The sequence below is a fragment of the Manacus vitellinus genome, unplaced genomic scaffold, assembly GCF_001715985.3.
Source record: "Manacus vitellinus isolate BGI_N305 unplaced genomic scaffold, ASM171598v3 scaffold_3_pilon, whole genome shotgun sequence".
In the NCBI taxonomy this organism is placed as follows: Eukaryota; Metazoa; Chordata; class Aves; order Passeriformes; family Pipridae; genus Manacus; species Manacus vitellinus.
The window spans coordinates 16,947,095-16,967,094 of record NW_021940535.1 but is presented as its reverse complement, the minus strand read 5'-3'; the positions used below and the strand labels follow the sequence as shown (position 1 = coordinate 16,967,094).

The 20,000-nt window shown below is 37.6% G+C and overlaps 1 protein-coding gene across 2 annotated transcripts in view; it reads left to right on the top strand.

The window, feature by feature from the left end:
- The first annotated feature begins 6,648 nt into the window (after positions 1-6,648).
- The window catches only part of RARB (retinoic acid receptor beta), a 320,609-nt gene continuing 307,257 nt past the window's right edge, over positions 6,649-20,000 (top strand). The window contains exon 1 of one of the 2 annotated variants that reach the window (XM_018075372.2): positions 6,649-6,731. The gene's annotated coding sequence lies outside the window, so the exon portion shown is untranslated. Of the gene's footprint in view, positions 6,747-20,000 lie in introns of both variants that reach the window. The other variant, XM_008923724.3, reaches the window with a different exon arrangement.

The window sequence follows — 20,000 nt, the reverse complement described above, 5'->3', positions numbered from 1 at the left end:
TTCACCCTAAAATACCTAAGTAAAGTGTCTCTGTTACATGTGAAATTTGGGTTCTCTCTAGGTAGAAGGAGTGGCACCACCAGGAACTGTTTTTTTGTTTTCTGCTGAGCTAATTTTGTCTGTGTCTGTAGTAAAAGTGATTTACTGATAGAGCTTGCTTTGGGGGTAATGCGTCTTTAGTGTGGGCAAGATGTAGAAAGCTCAGAGTTCTCACGTATCTCACATAGAATGAATTATTCTAGCAAATGCCTAACCATGAAGTGCCCACAGGTGTGTACAGTTAGGAGTTTGAGCCAGGTGTGTCTGAAAGGGATCATCCATTTTCACACTTCTGTCAACATGGATATGGTGGTAAGTAGCATAAACAAAGTCCCCATTGACTTCTGTGGATATACACCTGTAAGATCAGCGTTCCAAGGAGTTTAAACCAGGGTGACATTCTCCTAGTAGGTGATACAAGCAGTGATTAAAAAAATTGCCACTCCTCAGTAGGATAAAATACAAAGTCCCGCCAGTGTCATCCAGCTGTTGTGAGCAGTTAATGTGCTTTTTTTAGAGTGAAAGTTTCTTCTAACCCTTCTTAGCTAGGAGTAACTTTATGCACAAGATTTTAATATCTTCTTGCCTGTTTTTATAACCTGTTGTTTCAGTAATATCTTGTAGCACTGAACTCTGTAAGTTATCTGCATTAAATCTGTTGTCTTTAAATGTCATCAACTCTCTCCTTGTTTATCTATTAGGGGGAGACAGTAGTTATTGAAATTCCCGAATACAGCTTAGCTGATCTTAATCATAATAATGGAGTCCATTACAATGACTATTGCAAGTAGAAAATATTGTTAAAGCTTAGGCAAGATATTGGGGAGAAATTATGTCCAATTTCTTCTTATTTGTAGGTTGTGTTCTAATTAAATATTCAGTATTCTAGGAAACAATCTTTTAGTTCCAAGACACTGTTGAAATGTCAGTTAAATTTCCCTCCCTCAAAGCAGTGTGCAGTATTCCATTTGCTACAATGCTTGGAAATCTTTAAGACGTAAAGAGTCACTAAACTTCATTCTCTGTAGTCTATAATTCAGTTTGTATTCAAGGTAGATAGACTGGTAAATGGTGAACATGTAGAAAGTACAGACATAGGAAAATACAATTAGACCTACTGTGAAAAAGCCAAACAAAATACAAGAAAGTGTAAAGAATTTATAGAATAAATATTTACCTATAAGGAATGTATTGGTTGTTTGTTGTTTTTTTTTTAGGAGCTACTGATATTATTGAAAGAAAGAAAGAACTTCATTTTATTAAATACTTATTCAGTTTGTTGAAGTAATACTTTGTAGATTTTGGATTTATTTTCTACACTAGCCAAGCTTTTCTCTACTGTTCACTTCCTCCTTTTATCCTCACACAGTGAGCTTATTATTATTAGTCTTGGTTACAGACATATGTATTTTTGTGGAACTTTATAGCAAGTCTTGTAGGGCAGCAGACCCTATCATACCACGTCTAACTTATAACTTTATTTTTCAGCCATTATAGCAAGTCTGCTGCTCAGATCAGAATTAAAATTATGTAAGTATAATTAATATATGCCAATATTACTGAAATTATGAAGTGCATTTGAGCTCATTCAGGTTTTCTTTTCTCTAGTGTTTTTTTAATTATTATTTTTGGTTTTAATATAGAGTGCAAGCTGTTGCTAATTAGCATAGCACTGTGGAGATGGTCTCTATGTAAGCTAGATGGAGAGGATAGGATGAAGGGGGGGAAAAAACCAAACTTGAAGACTTTAAAGTGCCAGTCTTGGAGGTGTTAAAAAGCTTGGGACATAGAGTGGGTTTTGTTCTTTTTGTTAGACAAGCGATGGCAAGGTCAGGTGTAAAACTTCAGAGCTGAGTTGAATCCTTTGCCAATGTGCATGTTCGTGCTGGGTACAGGAAAGGGCCTTTCTCTTCATGGGCACTAGTTTCTCTTTTGCTTCTTGTGCAGTGCTACTGTGTCTCCAGGTTAGTAGGCTGGAGTGGGGAGGTTTTGGATGGCGTGGGCTGGGTGCACACGTATTTCTAGAGTTGCAGCAGGCTCACTGAAGTGGTGCCACTAGCATATGACAACTCTGGTGCATTTGCCATGGCTTTCCTCTCGTGAGTGCAGAATATTTGCAGACACTGTTGTTTGCTACTGTACTTAAATCACTGAAGGCATATTTACTTTAGGTGTGTGTATGATATGCACAAGTCTGCTTACAGTGTACACAAACAAATGTTCACGTGTGTTTATGTGTATAAATATTTCCATGCCTATTTCTCAATGTTAATACATCTTTCATTCTTGGGTGGAACTTCTGCATCTACTAAGGGGACAGGTTTTGAACTTGCACAGCATAATCTTATGGTCTGGGCTGCTAATTATTGTTGGAGTACTTGGCAGTCATGATTCTGGAGGTTTTCGCTTTTATCTAGGCAGATATGAAAAAGCTGCTCCTTGAGGCAGCAATATGTAGCAAATAGAAGACAAGCTTTAAATAAATGATAAACAGAATCTTTATTAAACCCATTCTTGCATATGGGGAACATACTATGAAGCTCTATGGAAAGCTATCTTCCTTGGGTCTCTGAATGAAACCTGATTTGCTCCCTGTGAGGCCATGCTTTGTGCTACCAGGCAAGGAAGAGTGCTCTCAGTATCTCAGTGCAGGTAACAGATCTTCCTTTTCTCGCATATCCTTCCTCTTGTATCTGTTTTGACCTATATCTAGATTCTGTAAAAGTGCTTTGGAATTAACACTGTTGAGAGAGTGGCATGTACCACCCCTTTCATCAAAGTAATGCAGTGCACCCTGTCTCAAAATAATGACTAGAAACTGTATTTCTTTGAGAAGGTGTTCTAACCCATTGAGTTGGTACATGCAAATATGTTAGCATTAGATACTATTTGGAAATTTAATTTAACAAAAATCTTACACATAACTAATAAAAGTAATCCTGCTCTTTAAAGCTTTCAATCTATGGTTCAAAGGAAAGTCAAAGGAAGCTACACATAACGTCTTTTATTTTTCTGGGGTCAACTGCAAGAAGTTGTTTAGCTACATTCTAAACCACATTAAAGTTTCTTTAAATGTTGATTTTTTTTTTATTTGGACACTGCAAAAAGCACTGTTCCAGAGTGTTTAGGTGGTTTGAGATGCTGATCATGAAGCGGTGCATTACCCTCTTGAATACTTTATGCTGCTTCTCTGAAGAAGCTTCGTCCTCAGAAGAACTTGTTTTGGGATCAGAAAGTAAAGTAGTCAATGGTCTTCTCTGTGTCAGAGGACCTGCAAAGCAACGTTGTTTGCTCAGGGTGAAATATGTGAAAGGCTTTGTTACATTTTCATAAATAGTTTAAAGAGTTTTAACTTGGAGCAGCCACCTTGTTTCAGCTGGCACCTGGAGTACATGGCATGCAAGGAGATGCTGAGGGACCTGAGTTTACCCAGGCTGGAGATTAGAAGCTGAAGGTGAATTGTTGCCTTGCATTTCCTAATGGGCTGTTTTGGAACAGAGAGCAATGCTCTACTCTGAGGTGTACAGAGAAAGGGTGAAGTGCAGTTGTCACATATAGAAATGGAGAAATTCTGTCTGGGCATAAGGAAAAAAAAAGAACAACCAAACAATCAAAATGCTTAAATTGTGACCTGAGGTCTTTGGAGGTTGCAAGATTTGCCCTTGGAGATTTAGAAACTTGATAAGACTCTGAAGAACTTGTTCTAACTTTGAAATCAGCACTGCTTTGACTAGGAATTGGAGGACATGGCCTCCAGAGGTCCTTTTCAGCCTAAATTATTCTAATTCTGGGAGAAGATTTCCCACAGAAAGACTAAGTACTGTAAGAGTTATGCTAAATAGCCTTTTAAATTATATTCTTAGAAGCGAAGAGCTGTTTGTCTGTGGCATCAGAGGAACCCTTTGTGTGGTACTCATGGCCAAGATAATTTAGAATTAATATGATTTTCTGAAGAGCACATGCAAAGGAACAAGTTTAAGTTGTTGAACAAAGTGCTTCAGCACTGTGCTCCTGCCTTGACTAGTCACAGTCTTGCTGCTGTGTGCTGAGAATAGCTCTGACATGTAAATGTGATGCATGTTAAGTGGTAGTCTTTGCTGGACTTGGCTGCAGTTACTGTAGGTGAGTTCTTTGCAAGTCTGGGAAGCTGTGTAACATACTAAATTTGAAATGACTCTTATTGTAAAAAAACTAATAGTGGTTTGTGGTTTTGGTTTTTTTTTTTTGTTTGGTTTTTTTGGGTGTTTTTGTTTTTTTTTTTTGACAGAATGGCTACTGAAGCTAAGATTGATTGTTGACATGTCCTTTGTACCCGATGTGATTAGAGTACTCTTTGCTGATGGACTCACTCACCATGGCATCATGTTTGACCATTTATTCTTTGTAGCATACAGCTTGAATTTAAGATGTTTTTATCAAAGAGTCCTTTTGTATTTCTCAGAACGAACTTTGTGCTAAGTTCGACAAAATACCAGTCCTACTTGTCTTGGGCATCTGTGTGAGATCTTAGTGATGTCACCAGAAATCCCCACGGATTTGGCCTTAAGTTTTCCCTTGAGTTAGCAATGACCAAATAATGTGTGTTACATGAATTGTTATTCTGCCAGCATTATTCATTCAAAGAGTATCTCACTGAAATGGGGTGAACTTTATATGTTGATGCCTCTATGTTCAAACTGGAAAATTCAGTAGTGGAGAACAAGTTGTGTTTGTTATCCTGTATCCATGTGTGAGACATATACGTATATATGCGTGCAAATGTGGTCACTTGTAGGAGAAGGAGGAAGGAATGTATCAAGAATAATGCCCCTGCTTCTCCTCCAAACAGATAGGTTCTGGTTTTTTTTCGCAAATGATATTAAATGCCTTTTACCAGTACTTGAGTTAGATATGCTAGCTGTAATTCAAGCCTAAAGTTAAGACTCTTGTTCAGCTTTTCAGAAAGACTGTTGGAGACAGTATCTATCAGCAGCAGTGTAAGTAGATATTATCAATTTAGGCTGCTGTATTTTCTCTGGGGAACAGGTTGAGTGTGGCCTTTCTGCAGAGGTACAAGGGGCTTGTATAAAAGACTGAATGATTGCTGTTGGTGCTCTGTAGGATGCAGAGACTTCAGAGTTTTTCTCTCCAGGGGCTGCCTACCTGTTCAGGCTACAGGATTGGGCATTGAGGAGGCTCATTAAGGAAAGTAAGCTGTTGCTCGAAAGAGTATCAGGCAGGAGATATGCTATCTTGTACTCCCTGCAGGGAAGGGAAGCTACAGTTTTTTGCTGTGCTCCTTACATTCCTTCAGCCTCACTCTTATCTTTAGTATTCTTAATTGTATATATATATGTATATGTATGTATATATGTATATATATGTGTATATATATATATGTATATATATTTAATTTTAACATTGAGGTTCAAGCTTTTCAACTCTAAGTCAGACTTCCAAAAGGACCTGAGAGTGATTTAGTAAGCAGGAGATATTAGCAACTTGGAATGCCTTTTAACTGCTCTATGTATTTAAATCATACTAAGCATATATTTTCCCACATTGTATACAGATTAAAGGAAAAGAAGATTCCGTTAATTTTCAAATGAAAGCTGAAATGAGTTGTTGAGGAAGCATAAGAAAAAGGGCAAATATCACTAGATTCAGATGAGAAATCTAGGAGCAGCTCTATAGATTCTAGTAAGTGCCATATGGAAACAAAATATATACAAAATCGGGCTGGGTTTTTGTTTACACTGTACAATGAATTTTAACAATGTTAAGTGTCTATCTTTGATTTAGAGTATTTCCTTATTTGGGAAGCCAGTAGAGAAGTGTTTTCAAAGTAATATTATGAGTACTCAGGACTGGACAGACAGAACACCTTTTTAGTTTAACACTCATTGTTTTGTAGTGCTACTGATGGGAGAGAGAAAAAATTGTCTTTTTTGGCTGAGGTTTCTGCACTCTGGTAGAATCTGAGACCAGGCAGTTCTCTGCTGAAAATGAGGAAAGGCAGTACAGAGCAATTCCTTTCATTTTTCTCTTTTCCCTTCTTGACTACTTTCTCTCTTGTCCTACTTTTCTTGTTAGGCAGGAATGAGTTGACAGAAACAGTGCCCAGTTAGATCAAAATGATCGGTAGAGGCCATGTTACTGAAATCACATTTCCTGTTCTTAAAAAGGGGGTAGAATTTTCTTGTGTTGATGGTTCAGATGCAAAGGTGTTGCAGCTTCGTTCAAAGTTAAGTTGGGTAAACTGGGGGAAGTTAATTGCATGTGCTTGGTGATAATGTAAACACTGTTGACTGTCCCTGGAATTCCCTTGGGTGCTCACAGGGAATTTTGGCATGGACAACTATTTCTTCCTTCAGATGAAACTGAGGAGGAGGTCAGTGTTGCAATTGAGGGGTGGGAAAAGGAAGAAAGGAAGCACATCATGAACCTGAGACACCACATTCGGAGACTTTAGTGAAGAAACGCTCTGCTTTTGATTTCTCATTTGTGGATATTGGAAATAACATTAAGATCCTCTGATTTTGCCCTGAGAATCATTGTTCTGGTGATGAGTATGTTTGCCTTACTCCTTCAGAACTTTACTTTGTAACTGCTCTTTCCCTGTATTCTTCCAGAATGTCAAACTGGCTTAGGTCCATGAAGACTATGCTGGTATCAAGCTCCATCTGACTTGCCTCCAGTTCTCAGGAGCAAAGGTACAGTTAACAGGGGTAAGTTAAAATCCACTTACAGAATCCTCTGAAGGAAATGAAGACTTTAATTAGTGCCCTCTCCTTTGCATGGCAGTCTCTGGTACATTTCTCCTCTCCAAGTTGCTTGGTCTATAACAGCAGGCTATCAGCAACAGAGAAAGGGAAATCCAAAAGAGCGAAGTCACTTTGAAACTATAGTGAAAAGTTAATGAATAGAGCACTTACAGGACAAATATCGATGCAGGCTGTGTGTGTCAGGAAAGCACTTTGAAAGTGAAAAGTGTCCCCTTGTTTGTTTGTTCTCCTTTTAACTGATGTCTTTGAAAATCCACTTGGAATCACACTTGAACTACCATGATAAAATCCATTTTCATTAGATAAAGTTGAAATAATACACATTTAGCAATTGTGAGTGTTGCTGGAAATAGGAAACCCATGTAGCAATGAACACAAATTCCCATTTTTTGTTTCATCCTAAGGGCAAAGTACCCTTGATGCAAAGCCCAGGGGACCTATATAGTCATTAGCAGATGGAGGGGGACATTAATCTTCTACCCACAAATCTGCCCCGGTACATAAAGCAGGGAGCGTCTGTTGTGAGGATTGCTAGAGGTTGTATTAAACATGATAGTTTATAATCACAATGCTAGCCACTCTTTCTGTTCATTGCTGTGTTTTCTTGCTACTCTGTGTCTCTGGATTTCACTTTTTCTATCTATGTATAATAGAGAGTGACAGTATTTCTTCTTTTTGAAGTGCTGGCAGAAGTTTCTTCCAACACTCTTAAAATCTCTCTTGCTATAAGTGCTAGAGTATGTTAGGATATACTTTAAGTACTTTTTTGTGCATAGGGAGAAATTTATGATTTTTCTGTGTCATTCAGTCTTTCTCGTTTGGCAGTCAGCTAGGAGACAGGCATGGTTAATGAGGTATCTCAGCAACGCATTTTTATGGGAGTATAGTTAAAGTTAGGAGGATGTCCAGTCTCCAAACTGCCTAGTGAGCATTCTGTATTTGGAAACAAATGCCAGCTGGCAGTGGTTAAGGAGTGCATGCTTATTCTGTTTATGATAGCCAAAACATGCTCCCCGCTGTGTGCTTTTGGCAGCTTTGCACTGGCAGTATGTCTAAAGTGCCACTTGCATGTCCTCCTTTCCTACTCCTAACCGTGTCCTGTAAGGCATGATTTAGCCTAAATAGAAGTGTGCTCTGCTAGACTTAGTAATGTATGGAAAGAGTGTGCTTGTTTCCAAAAATCAAAGTCTTTCTGAAATACCTGTAGTACATTATTTCTACAGTGGAAATAAAAAGATATATAATATGTCTTCCTATAGTTGGTGGCAAATTGACCCTACATTTCTGAAGATCTGATGATTTTTGTGACACCAATTTATAGGCAAACTATACTTCAAATTTTGTGTAACTTATTCTCAGTGAGAGCTCTGGTTGATTTGAAGCTCTAACTCTACTTATCTGGTCAATGTATTAATTACACTGGTGGTCATATTAATTGTATTAATTTGTGGTGTGAGCATGAGTATCACCACAGCTTTCTTTTTGTTGAATTGTTTTAAGTCAATAAACATATTAAGTGTTACATTTTATTGAAAAGATATGTAGGCAGACTGACTTTTACAGTCAAGTGTTGCGAATAATAGAATAGTTTGAATTGGAAAGGACCTTTAAAGGTCATCTAGTCCATATGCTTAGTGGAATTATTTGAAGCAGTTCGTGAGTTATGGTACATTGGATACAAGTTCTTAAGGATCTTCAGGTAAATAAATCCAGTCTACGTTTCTTTGTCATTTGTTTCTTTAGTAACAGTATAACAGGTTAAAAAAAACACAGTTTGACAAAAAAGGCAAACAAAACACTGAAGATTTTCAATGCAATACTCAAACAACTACATTTAAGGTCAAGTCAAATGTAGGGTAAGCAAGATGTGCTTAGAACTTGGATTTAGAATTTCAGCTGGTCTCTCACCTCCTTTATTTGTAGCAGATCTCAATATTAGAGAAGATGATAATTCTCGAACAATGAAGATGCCTTTTTCTTTTCAAAATCAATGAAATTAAAATTTAAGTTCTTAATCTTAAGATATGGATTTGTTAAAGAAATGAAAATCTAGAAATCAGGTTATCTTTTCCAAATTGGATTCCTCAGGAAAAAGGGGTCACCTTGACAAAATTGTTAGCTTCCCAAATCTGGGATCACACAACCACTAAAGAAGGGAAGGAACACTATCTTTTGCAAAGTGCTAGATTTTCAGTTACCATGCTTCCACTTATCTGCTGAAGCCTACCTGCAGTAGCTGATTTAATGCTCCTGTTGCCCACTCTGCTTTCACAGCAAGCACAATCTGCATTTCCCAGGAAGGAGGTAAAAAAAGAGGGCGTTACTGTGACCCTTTCCTCAAACCCCTAAGCTTACCTCAGCAGCCTGATATCACTGTCACACAGCTTTTTCTCTCTCTCTGGCAAGAAGAACTCAATTCAGTTGCTTTTAACAGCTGATCTAAAATAGTGCAGGTTTCCTTGTAAGTACTTTGTCACATCCATCATCCAGCTATATCCTGGATATTCAAGGGCATGGACACCTTTGTTAGGGTACCTGAATGGTTTTATCATTGTCTGGGCTGTGGTGGAGTTGAGAATCAAATCTTGCTGTGGTCTGTGTTGTCAAAGCGCTACTGCACATTGGTTAACGCATTCATGCTCTGAAAAAGCCTTGGGTATGTCATGCAAAAAAGGTATTTTAGAAAGTAGGTTGCAAAATCAAACCCTCAGAAGTTGTGAAATGTCAGATTTATGTTATTTTCTTCTGCGCCTGTAATTGATGCAGAAATATAGATCTTGCAACTTCAATTTGATCACATCCTAATTGGATAACTTATGTTAAAAAAAGTGTGGCGTGGCCGCGTACTTTGTAAATAGCACAGTACCATTTCTGTAGGAGGAAGAACAGTATTCACAGAAGAATGATTATAGAGTTTGGTGCTAAGCTATTATGTACATGTAGAAGATAAACAGAATCCGTTCATCAGACTTTAAATTCCATGTCAGCTAAATATATTTGCATTACATAAACTTTGTGTAACATAACTGTTTTCAGTGAAGTTTCTCCCATTTATGCTGGTGTTGAATTCTGCCTCTAGTCAAAAAGAACTTTTAGAAAAAGTTCTGCCAACACAGTTTGTCTCGGAACAGCTTTGAGGCTTGCCAGCAGTGTTATTTCTTTTGAGTTGTAGGAGCAGCTCTAGTTACATGCCAAAATATGGTCTTATTTTTAAACTGAAAAATAAATGAAACCTATGTAGAAATGGAAACTTCATTGAATGCCAAATTCTGACCACGTTACTCCCATTGGAACCACTAGGACCAATTTTGCAATCTGCTCTGTCTTTATAGCATTAAGAGTTATTTCGCAATGTGGGAAACACTGGAAGAAATGAGTGTAAAAAAGGCAGGAAATCTGCCAATGTCCATGTCTTTTTTAAAAAAGTAGTTATAACCTACTTGCTGAGATATGTTTTATGCAGATACCAAATTTAACCGGATTTAAGTTATGGCCAGCCAGCTTCCATTTCAAAAGTGCTATTCTGTAGAGAAGAGGCAGACCAAAAAAATTGGGCACCTAAATATTTTTAAAATAATCATAATTATGTTATTTTTGTCTGTTTTTTCAATATGGTAAGATGTAGGAGCTTGGAGGCTCTGTCTGTCAGTCTTCTTTCCTTTCCATTTTCTTTAATTTTTAAAGTGTTTGTCCAATGACCAAAGCAGAATTTTAAAGTTAGTTTCAGTAAGATAGGGGTTAAAACAGATGGAGAGGGTTGGGAAGGAGAAATACAGTATTCAAGAAGTGATTGGTTTGCTCTAGGAGTACCTTCCTCAGATACTAACCCTGGTAAGAAAAGGCCCAGGTGTTTTGCCTCCAGCAGTGTGAAAGCACTCAAATCCATTGAGGGCTTTGAGAAGAGGCTCTAGTGATTTTGGACAGTTGTTGACTTTCAGCTTGTGTGAAAAAGACAGAACAGATATGTTATCTCACCATTCCACAATAAAAAGGAGGCAAAAAATTATGTTATTAATTCAGAAGACTTCCTGAGTGTTTTACCTGGAGTCTTAACTTGGTCTTGAGCTTAAGTGTTCAGAGCAGTTGCCAGAGGTAAGTATAATCGAGCTGAACTCTGCAAGGATGAGAAAGCAGTTGCCATTCTAGCATTTTGAAAGCATATTCAGCCAGATAGTACAGATTAGAAAAAAATCTAGTAAAACCTGAAATGTTCACTTGTTTTGACAACTGAACAGTTGTTCTCAATGCATCATCAGGCAGCTGTGGTCCTGCTGTCCCTGGCTGAAGGATAGTATATTGCTTAGCACAACCTTCTGTGCACTTGACAGTAAGTTGTTTGTAGATCAGTGTAACTGAACAGTGTTATAGTGACATCCAACGTTTTTATAGTGACATTCAAGGTTTTTATCGTCACTTCTCAATGATGATTTGTAAAGAGCATTATGAGCAGTGTACCCGCTAGGGTAGCGTTTGAGGGTGAAGCTGATAATTCATAGGATTATAAAACAGGGACCGGTCTGATGGACTGCCCTTCCAAACCTGTTGTTTCCTAGTACCAAACCTCTGATCAGTTTGTAATCTGCAGAGCAAAAGCTCTTATTTGAGGAACGAATTCACCTTGGGCGATGCATAGTCCTTCTTAGACATGGAAAATGGGCATGATGGATATATGTTCTGAGCAGATAGCCCCTTTGCTCAGGTAGCAAGTTTTAAACATAGGCTTTCTGTTTTGTACATTTATACTGCTTTTGGGATGGAATCATAGTACTGCTTCTGCTTGAAATTGTCTAATATTTGCTACTTTATTCTCAATTCATAAGATGGATCTTCATTTTATACCTAAAGGGAATTAATAATAGTCTTCTGTAGGCTTTCTGGCAGGACATGGTCAGCCCTAGGGATCCTTGACTGTAGTAATCTCATTGACGGAAGATGTAACTTGCCATAAATTGGATTTCCTTTTTCTGAAGCCTGAAATGACCAGTATCTATGAGTTTTAGAAAGAAGATGAAGATTCAGGGTGTAAAAAGGCAGTTAGAGACTAAGCTGTAACTGGAGACTTACCGGATTTGGCGCATAACTCATATTTATACCTTTACAAAGCTTAGTTTTTACTTGGTGTGTATGGTGGTGTTGAAGGAAGGTGGCAAAGAAGCTACTTTCTACTACTTGGTTCTATAATTATAAATATACTTACTTTGGTATAAGAAACATCAGACAATAAGTCTTGGTGATGGTTAAGTTAATTCACTTTCAGAAGTTCAATAATTCATCTGAGAAGTGTCAGCAGCTGGGTCTTGTTAATGGTAAGCCTTTCATTTCTGTTAAATCAATTGTGAATAATAGGATCCTTCAGAGAAAAATGATGAAGTAAGCATTGATTTCCAAATTGGGTGTCTGATATTGGAGCATTAATAAAATCTAGAGCAAGCAGGCAACTAGGACCTCATACACCCTTATCACCTAAGCAGTAATCAGAGAAAATCAATATTTTTTTTTTGTATGGTGCTAGATCTGTTAACATTTCATTTGTCATCATTCATCATTGTGTCTATAATTTCATTTTGATAATTGCTTAAATTTTGGGGGGCTTAATAGTATGCATTGAATTGAGCATCTACTGTCACGCTTTTGTGAAACAGATGTGGCATTGCCATATTGTCTATTGTTTTCTAGCTGTCTTATCTTACTATTTTTGGACTGTTAAAGCAATGGTCAAAGTAAACTCTATGTATTTTCAAATGAGATCAAATTTTCTTAAACGAGTTCCATTTAGACTTCCTGGAGTCCTCTGTTATTCTCTTTTTCTAACCTATGAGCAGCTGTGTTGCTTGTTTCTATGTAGTTTCATTCAGTTTCACAGGGGTGTTATGAACATCTCCAGTAATGATGGTAAAACTGTCAAAGAGGAACAGTTGTGGAGAATATCTTCAGAACAGTCAGACTCAGGGCATGGCTTCCTCTGCAACATCTAGCTTGGATTGTTGTTCCCCAACTACGACTTCTGGCTCTGCACAGTTTGTTCCAGAGTGTCTTGCACTGTTGAAGAGGGCTGTGGCTGTCTGGATGTGTCAGGGAAGCAGACTGATGCTGACATGTCTGCATTGTGGCCTTTGATGGCTTTAATACAGAGGACCAAATTTTGGTGACAGCAGCATTAGAGAGTGATCTGAGAGGGAGTAGTTGATGGTAATACATCCCACCAAGCCATTTGTGGGTGGGATACCTGCATGCCTTGTACTTCTGGTCTCAGTCAGTCAGGTTTTGTATTGCAGTGTGAAGGTTACAGACTTGTGAGTGTGGGATTTATTTTGTTAATTGTTTTTAATAGCATTTCAAGACTGGGTTCAGTGGATTTTTAAAGCTGCTATGTGCCAGTTTTTTCTATCTACTACTGTGCTTACCAGTGATCCCATTTTGTTTAAAACTGTATTGATTTCATATGGAAACCCACATACAATAAAATCTGCTTCCTGTTGAAGTCAATGGCAGTTGAGGCTAAAACTGGACCATGATTTGGCCCATAAAGCATAGCAAGAAAATTTAACAGTTATAATAAAACTCTTAAGGCAAATAAAATGTTCTAACAGGTGTTCATAAATGTGCTTTATGCTCATAGACTCTGTTAAATGCTAATACTAAGGTCCTGCAGAAGCTGCACATAAGGACTGAGTGAAGGAAGCAAATGTCTGTTAAATGTGCTGTGCAATATTGTAGCAAAGGTGGGTGGCAGTGCAATGCCATGCTACCTATTAGACTGAAATATGAAAGCTATTAGAGATTCTGCTGAATTTTCATTTTGTGAGGGAGTAGTTTTCAAGTGAGAACATACCGTATAAAAAAGCCATGTGTTGTGCAAAACTAGAAGCATCTTTGTCAGTGTATGCAGTTTTCTTCGAGGTATGCAGTGCTTATTAAGGACAACTGCTAACATACTGTATTAACAATAAATTTAAAATAAGACAATACTTGTGAGGAAAATAATAGCTGAGAAGCAGCTTTATTTTTTACATATTTCATTTTTCTTGAATTATTTTCTTTTCATATTTCTTGAATTATTTCTGCCTGTGGTCCTTAGATGAACCCACAGGCAGAAGTCCTATCATGACCTAAAATATGTTTTGAGGATAATGGGTGTTGGCAGGATTTTATATTTAGATCTCTGTCTTATGCTAACTCTTATTTTTTTTTTTTTTAATTTATTTATTCCATCACTTCACTATCAAAGCACAATGAGGTCCATTTTAGATTTCCAGGAGCTTTCTGGCCTTCCTCCTTTCTGTCTTCTAGGGGAAGCACGTGTTGACTTTTTCAGCAGGTTTTGCAGCATGCTTTGAAAGCTAGTGGCTTGTACTGGCTTGCGTTCTTCTAGCAGTTAATTTCATTAGGATTCAGGTCAAACTCATGGGACAAAAATTACCTGTGTGTACTCGAGTCACTTGCTACAATGACACCATGAATGCGGAAGTCATTGTTAGAATGTGTTTTATTGGTGTTTGAGTAATTGAGTGAGTTATTGTGTCATCAATACTCGGTTATTGTGTTGCAGGATAAAAGCAATCACATTAGAAAGATACTCTTTCACAGTTAACTTCTGAATTTTCTGTGCCAGAGAAGAATGCATTAGCTTGGAAAACAATAAGATAGAGAAGTGAGGGTAGGGCTTTCACGACGTTTAGATCTACCAAGTTACAAGTATCACAACCATTCTTGTACTGCACGCTGCTGTTGGAATGTTCACGTAATGTCAGAAAGTCTTCCACTGTTGCTTTGGTCTTGTCCTCAAGTGTTTGGGTTTTTTTTGTTTTGTTTTGTTGTTTTTTGTTTTTTTTTTTTAGCTAATGGGAGCAGGGTTATCTCTGGAAAACTTGTTTTGTTCTGCCTTGTAAAAAGGATTGACTCATGCACTTACACAGTGAGTTCTCATCAGTTGCTTTCTCAACAAAATCACAGGGACCTCTTTCTCCTCTGTAGCAGTGCTGCACTAGTGTACTTAAGGATTTCAAAAGCAAGGCTGATGGTCATCATCAGCCAGCAGGTTGAGAGCTTCCACATATAGTAAAGTGTCTTTTCTTTCAATCCTTCTAAGACAAGGATACCTAATAGAGAAGGAGGGTGGGAAAAGACTAGAAAATTTTTAATCAAGTGGAAAGTATGTCTGTACTTCTCTTGTAAGTTATGGCACTTCTAGTACGTCAACAATAGTGATATTCATGCAGAACTTTAAATGCCTTCAGTACATTACAAATGCATTGTGTGATAATTAAATGTTAATTGAGGCCATTATTAGATGAGTAGACTATTTATATAGCAAAGTTATTTGAAGTAATGAACCATGAATGAATTTTGTTTATTAACTCCCCCTGTGTTCGTTCTTCTATATCTTGTCTTATCACAGAGAAGGATTTTTAAAATAGAAGGCTCTCCAATGACATAAAGACCTGCAACATATAAGGTCTGTTACCTATAAATAGTGTGTTTTGTTGATTTCAAGAAATAAGCAGAATACAATCAAGACCTGTGGAAGATGGAGCTTTTAGGTGAATTTCTATCTGAGGAAAAAATAAAAAGACAGAAAAAAAGAATATTTTTTTCCTCTTTTAAAACTTGCACGACTCAGATACTTAAACAGCCTTTCCCATTTTAAGGACGAGAAACTAGGGAAAGGAAAACTATTTACTTTGCCTGGAATTATGAAGGGAAGTCTGGCAGACACAGAAATTAAATTGAGGTCCTCTAAATGTCAGACCAGCTCCATAACTACCAAAATATCCTTCCTTTTTTTTTTTCTAAAATGTCTGTCAGAAATGTGTAGTAAAGTTTAGATTTTTGTAGGATTTCCATAGGACAGCCGCTATGTGGCCTCCAGGGTGTGAATATCCACAAAAAAAATTCTTCACCCTTTGAATTTGAGAGTACTGTATCTACTGTTATTAAATCTGAAAAAAGACTGTCCCAAGCCAACATACTTGTAATAATATTTTGGATTTCATTCTCTAATTGTTTAATGGAATTAATATGAATATTTTAGCTGTACAGTTGGACAGCTGCAGCAGGATGTGATTTAACCAGGACACTGACTCTTCTTTCAACACATTCTGGCAAACTTTACAATATGCAATATTATAAAAGTCCCATTTATCTGTCATGTAGCTTTCATACACTTCCTTTGTTTGCAGTTATTTATCTTTTTTTTTTTTTTTTTAAAGCCAAATTGAAATTGCTCCTCAGTTCTTGGCTATGATAAAATACTGTGCAAGGCAAAAGCCTTCAAGAGGTTTCACTCTCATGAAAGATGCTGGGACTTTGCATAAGTGGTGGTTACCTGACGAGCTACAGCACTAAGTTGTGCAGTGTGTAGCTATGCTACCCTACTACCCATATGTTCATCACGTCTTGTCACAGTTTCTAACACATGCTGAGAGACCGTTTTTGCAGTTCATTCTTTTGCTTGTTGGATCCAAACTGTTTCAAATACTTTTGTTCAAGTAAGGAAAACATGGAATCATACAAGTGTTTGGATTGGAAGGGACCTTAAATATCATCTAGTCCCGATCCCCTGTCATGGGCAGGGACATCTTCCACTACATCAGATTTATCAAAGCCCTATCACATCTGGCCTTGAGCACTTCCAGAGATGGGGCATCCACAACCTCTCTGGGCAACCTGGTCCAGTGCCTCATTACTGTCACAGCAAAGAATTTCTTCCTAATATCTGATCTAAACCTTCCCTCTTTCAGTTTAAAGTTGTCACCCCTTGTCCTGTCACTGCATGTTCTTGTGAATAGTCCCTCTGAGACTCTGTTGTAGCTCCCTTTAGGTACTGGAAGACTGCTCTAAAGTGTCCTTGGAACCTACTCTTCTCCTGGCTGAACAACCTCTCTTAGAGGAGAGGTGCTCCAGCCCTCTGATCGTTCTTCTTCTCTTACATGGGTTCTTACGAAAGTGAAGTAGAGGGGGAGAACCGGTTACCTGCAGATCCATGATAAACTCTCATTTTCTAGTAGAAACTGTTTCAATTTTGTTTCAAGTGTACTGTGTGCTTATGAACTCTTGTAACCATTTATCATCCATTGATGCATTGCAGTACCTTTAAGCTCTGGACTTTCGGCTGTGCCAAATAAATACAGCAGAAAGAACTGGCTGTTTATCGGGGGGAATATTGTATTTATATAATAAGTGTATGCTAGTGATATAACAAGAATATAAAAGTTTAATGAGTTTTCAATACCATTGGGTTGACCTGATCATCTATAGTGCTCATCACAGCATGGTCATTACCTTCTACATGTTGCTTTGTGCCATGCTGGAGGCAGCAACTAGGAGAGCCATCATCACAGCCGGCTCCTGGGGACGTCGGATGCAGCATGTGCCAATGGGACTCTGCCGAGCATTAAATTCTGTCTCTACAACTGGGACAGGTTTGTGCACTCTGTATTGTCTACTTTCTTATAAGACACTGCTTTCTAGCCCTTGGTAATTGTGTGGTGTTCCAGAGTTGCTTAACTGGGAAAGCTTGTATGGCTTTTGCAGGCCACCAGGTTCAGAGTCTGGAGACAGCTGGCTATAGCAAAGAACTATGATAAATGTTAACTTGACAAAACCACACATGTGAGGTCTTGAATGAAGTCAAGATTGAAGTAATTTATTCTGGATAATTTGAACAAAAAGGCAGTTCTTGCCATTTTAAAAGAATACCGTATAAACTCATCTTCTAAAGATGAAAGCTATCAAGCACAAAACCATGATATTACACCAGATAGCAATTACTGTGGTTTCTTAATGTGCTTGTGTTTTTTTTGGTTATTGCATTTATTAAATGTTTAGAACTTCAACTGTAGATATTTTTAATCAAAATCAGAATTTTCTCACAAAATGGGTGATTACATCATTTGCACATTTATATTGTAAGACATTTTAACGATATAAGCATTTTTTCATTTAGACAGCAACCATAATAAATTGAAATAAAATTCAGCCTTGATTGATGTTCTATGTGTCATGTACAGGGCAAGTCCCATCTATAAAATGTGGTTTGCCAAGGCAGCAATATTAGTAGCATTTGAATGTTTTTCTTATTAAGGAGAAAAATGGTCAGTAACATCAATACCGTCTGCTCCAAAGACCATGGTAAATGGAAACTGCCTGCAGCACATTTGAATTCCTCACTGTATTTGGGATGAAGGTACGATGCAGGCAGTGAGAATTTTTTTTTTCTTGAAAATTAGGATAGACTATTACAGTTCTTAGGATGAAAGAGAGAGGCTGATTACAACATAATGGAGTGTACCATATTCATCTCTTTGAAATATGACCTCACTCGGCCTTTTCCATTTTACAATCGATTCTCTCATTCCCTTAATGAACCTGTGCGTTCATGAGTCTTCCCTGGAAGTATGCACGTGAAGTATTACAGTAGCAGAGAGTAATTGTCTGACAAGCAAGTGCAAGTAAAGTGTCTCTCTTGTAGTCTTGTTCAATAACATTATGGACCGTTAATGCATCAGATCAGGTTCCATATTGTTTTGTTAAAAATTATGCAGACATGTTTTTCTTAGTTGTTCATAGTGTTTCTAAAATGGTAGCTTCAGAAAACCAGTTCAACATCATCTGGCTTTATTTCTTTGCGGAACAGTACATTTGTCTAAGAGATGAGCTATCAAGAAGGTACTCCTGCAAAGTCAGTTCTCTTACCAGGTACTGAAATTGGATAAATTGTAATACTATGTTAAAGGAAGAGAAGAAGGGCTTTTTGAGAAGAAGAACAACATAAAGTTATATAGAGAATTACTGAAGACACCATCAAGATGTAATTTTTAAAGGATCAAATACCTAGCATGTGACTTTTGTATCTATTGGGTTCTTTAGGCTATCAGTGTGATTACATGTAGTAAGAGAATACTGTAATTATATGTATGTCTTAATGTGTATTTTGGAGGGGTTTTTAATGTAAACATAGGTTGTTTATATATCTGTTAACTTTTAACTAATTCATGGCTAACATAGAATCTCTTTAGAGGTGGTTTAAATATATATATGTGTATGTATATACTTTTATTATCAACCCGTAGCTGCTAACTGGCTGTCGATCATTTCAACTTACTACAACATATGAAGCCACCCCCTGGATGATAGTCACAAATACCAGATAACCTGGATGGTACCCAGGATCAGATTGCAAGCATAGAGCTTGCTGCAATTCACCACTAGGGAATCAAAAGAGGATTCCTGCTAATCCAATCTTGCTCTAGGCAAAGAGGTGCCAAGAGAGCTGAGACGTACTGGGAACTACCCAGGAGAGTTGGCAAAACCTTATGGAAAGACATGGAGACTAATCTACAAGCAGAATAAAACAGAGAAAATCTGCAGAACCCTGAAAGCCTTTGTAATGACAATTTCACTGAAATTCTAAGCATTTGGTGTATTGTCACCAGCACTGATTTGATAAAAATGATGATGAAATAAAGGTTGAGCTCAGAGAAAAGCAACAGTCCTGAGCGTCGTGCCCAAAAAGATAATTTGTCATGTCAGAAAACAGCATTTCTTTTTGATCAGGCCAAAGTCAGTGTCCTAAGGTGTGAAAATTGCCTTGACCCGCATATTGCCTTGACCGGTCCACATATAGGACTATGGACTGTTAGTTTCTAGCAGTTTGCTTAGATTAAAGTAATGTAGCTGACTCCATGCAGGTGGAAGTAGCTTTTTCCTTTGTCTGATGGAAAACTTACTCGGAAGCACTACATCCTCTTTTTCTGTTGTTGATTTTTTTTCATGGAAGGAGCCTGCAGTGTGGCATCATGATATTTCATTGTGATAGTTCATCTGTAATATTAGTGTTTAGCTGAAAACTGACAATTGGGGGTGGTGGAAGTGTTTGACTTTTTTTTAAACTGTAAGAGAGAAAATCCATGCTAATATGTTCCCATTTTTGTTCTCTGGGAAATTGTGGCCTGGTTGAAAATTTGATCAATTTAATCTATTAAATTTATTGCCAGTTCTTTATTTTGTCATTGGTGTTGCTTGCACAGGAGTGAGACTTCTACCAAGTGAAGACCTTGATCTTACAGAACATGATTTTACCTGGAGGAGTCCCAAGAAGTGTGTAGGAGAACCTGTGCTAGTACATTGACCATTGCCTGCTTTGGGGCATAAACTCTACTTATGGTATTTTTGTAATGTTTCAGCATCTTCATTATC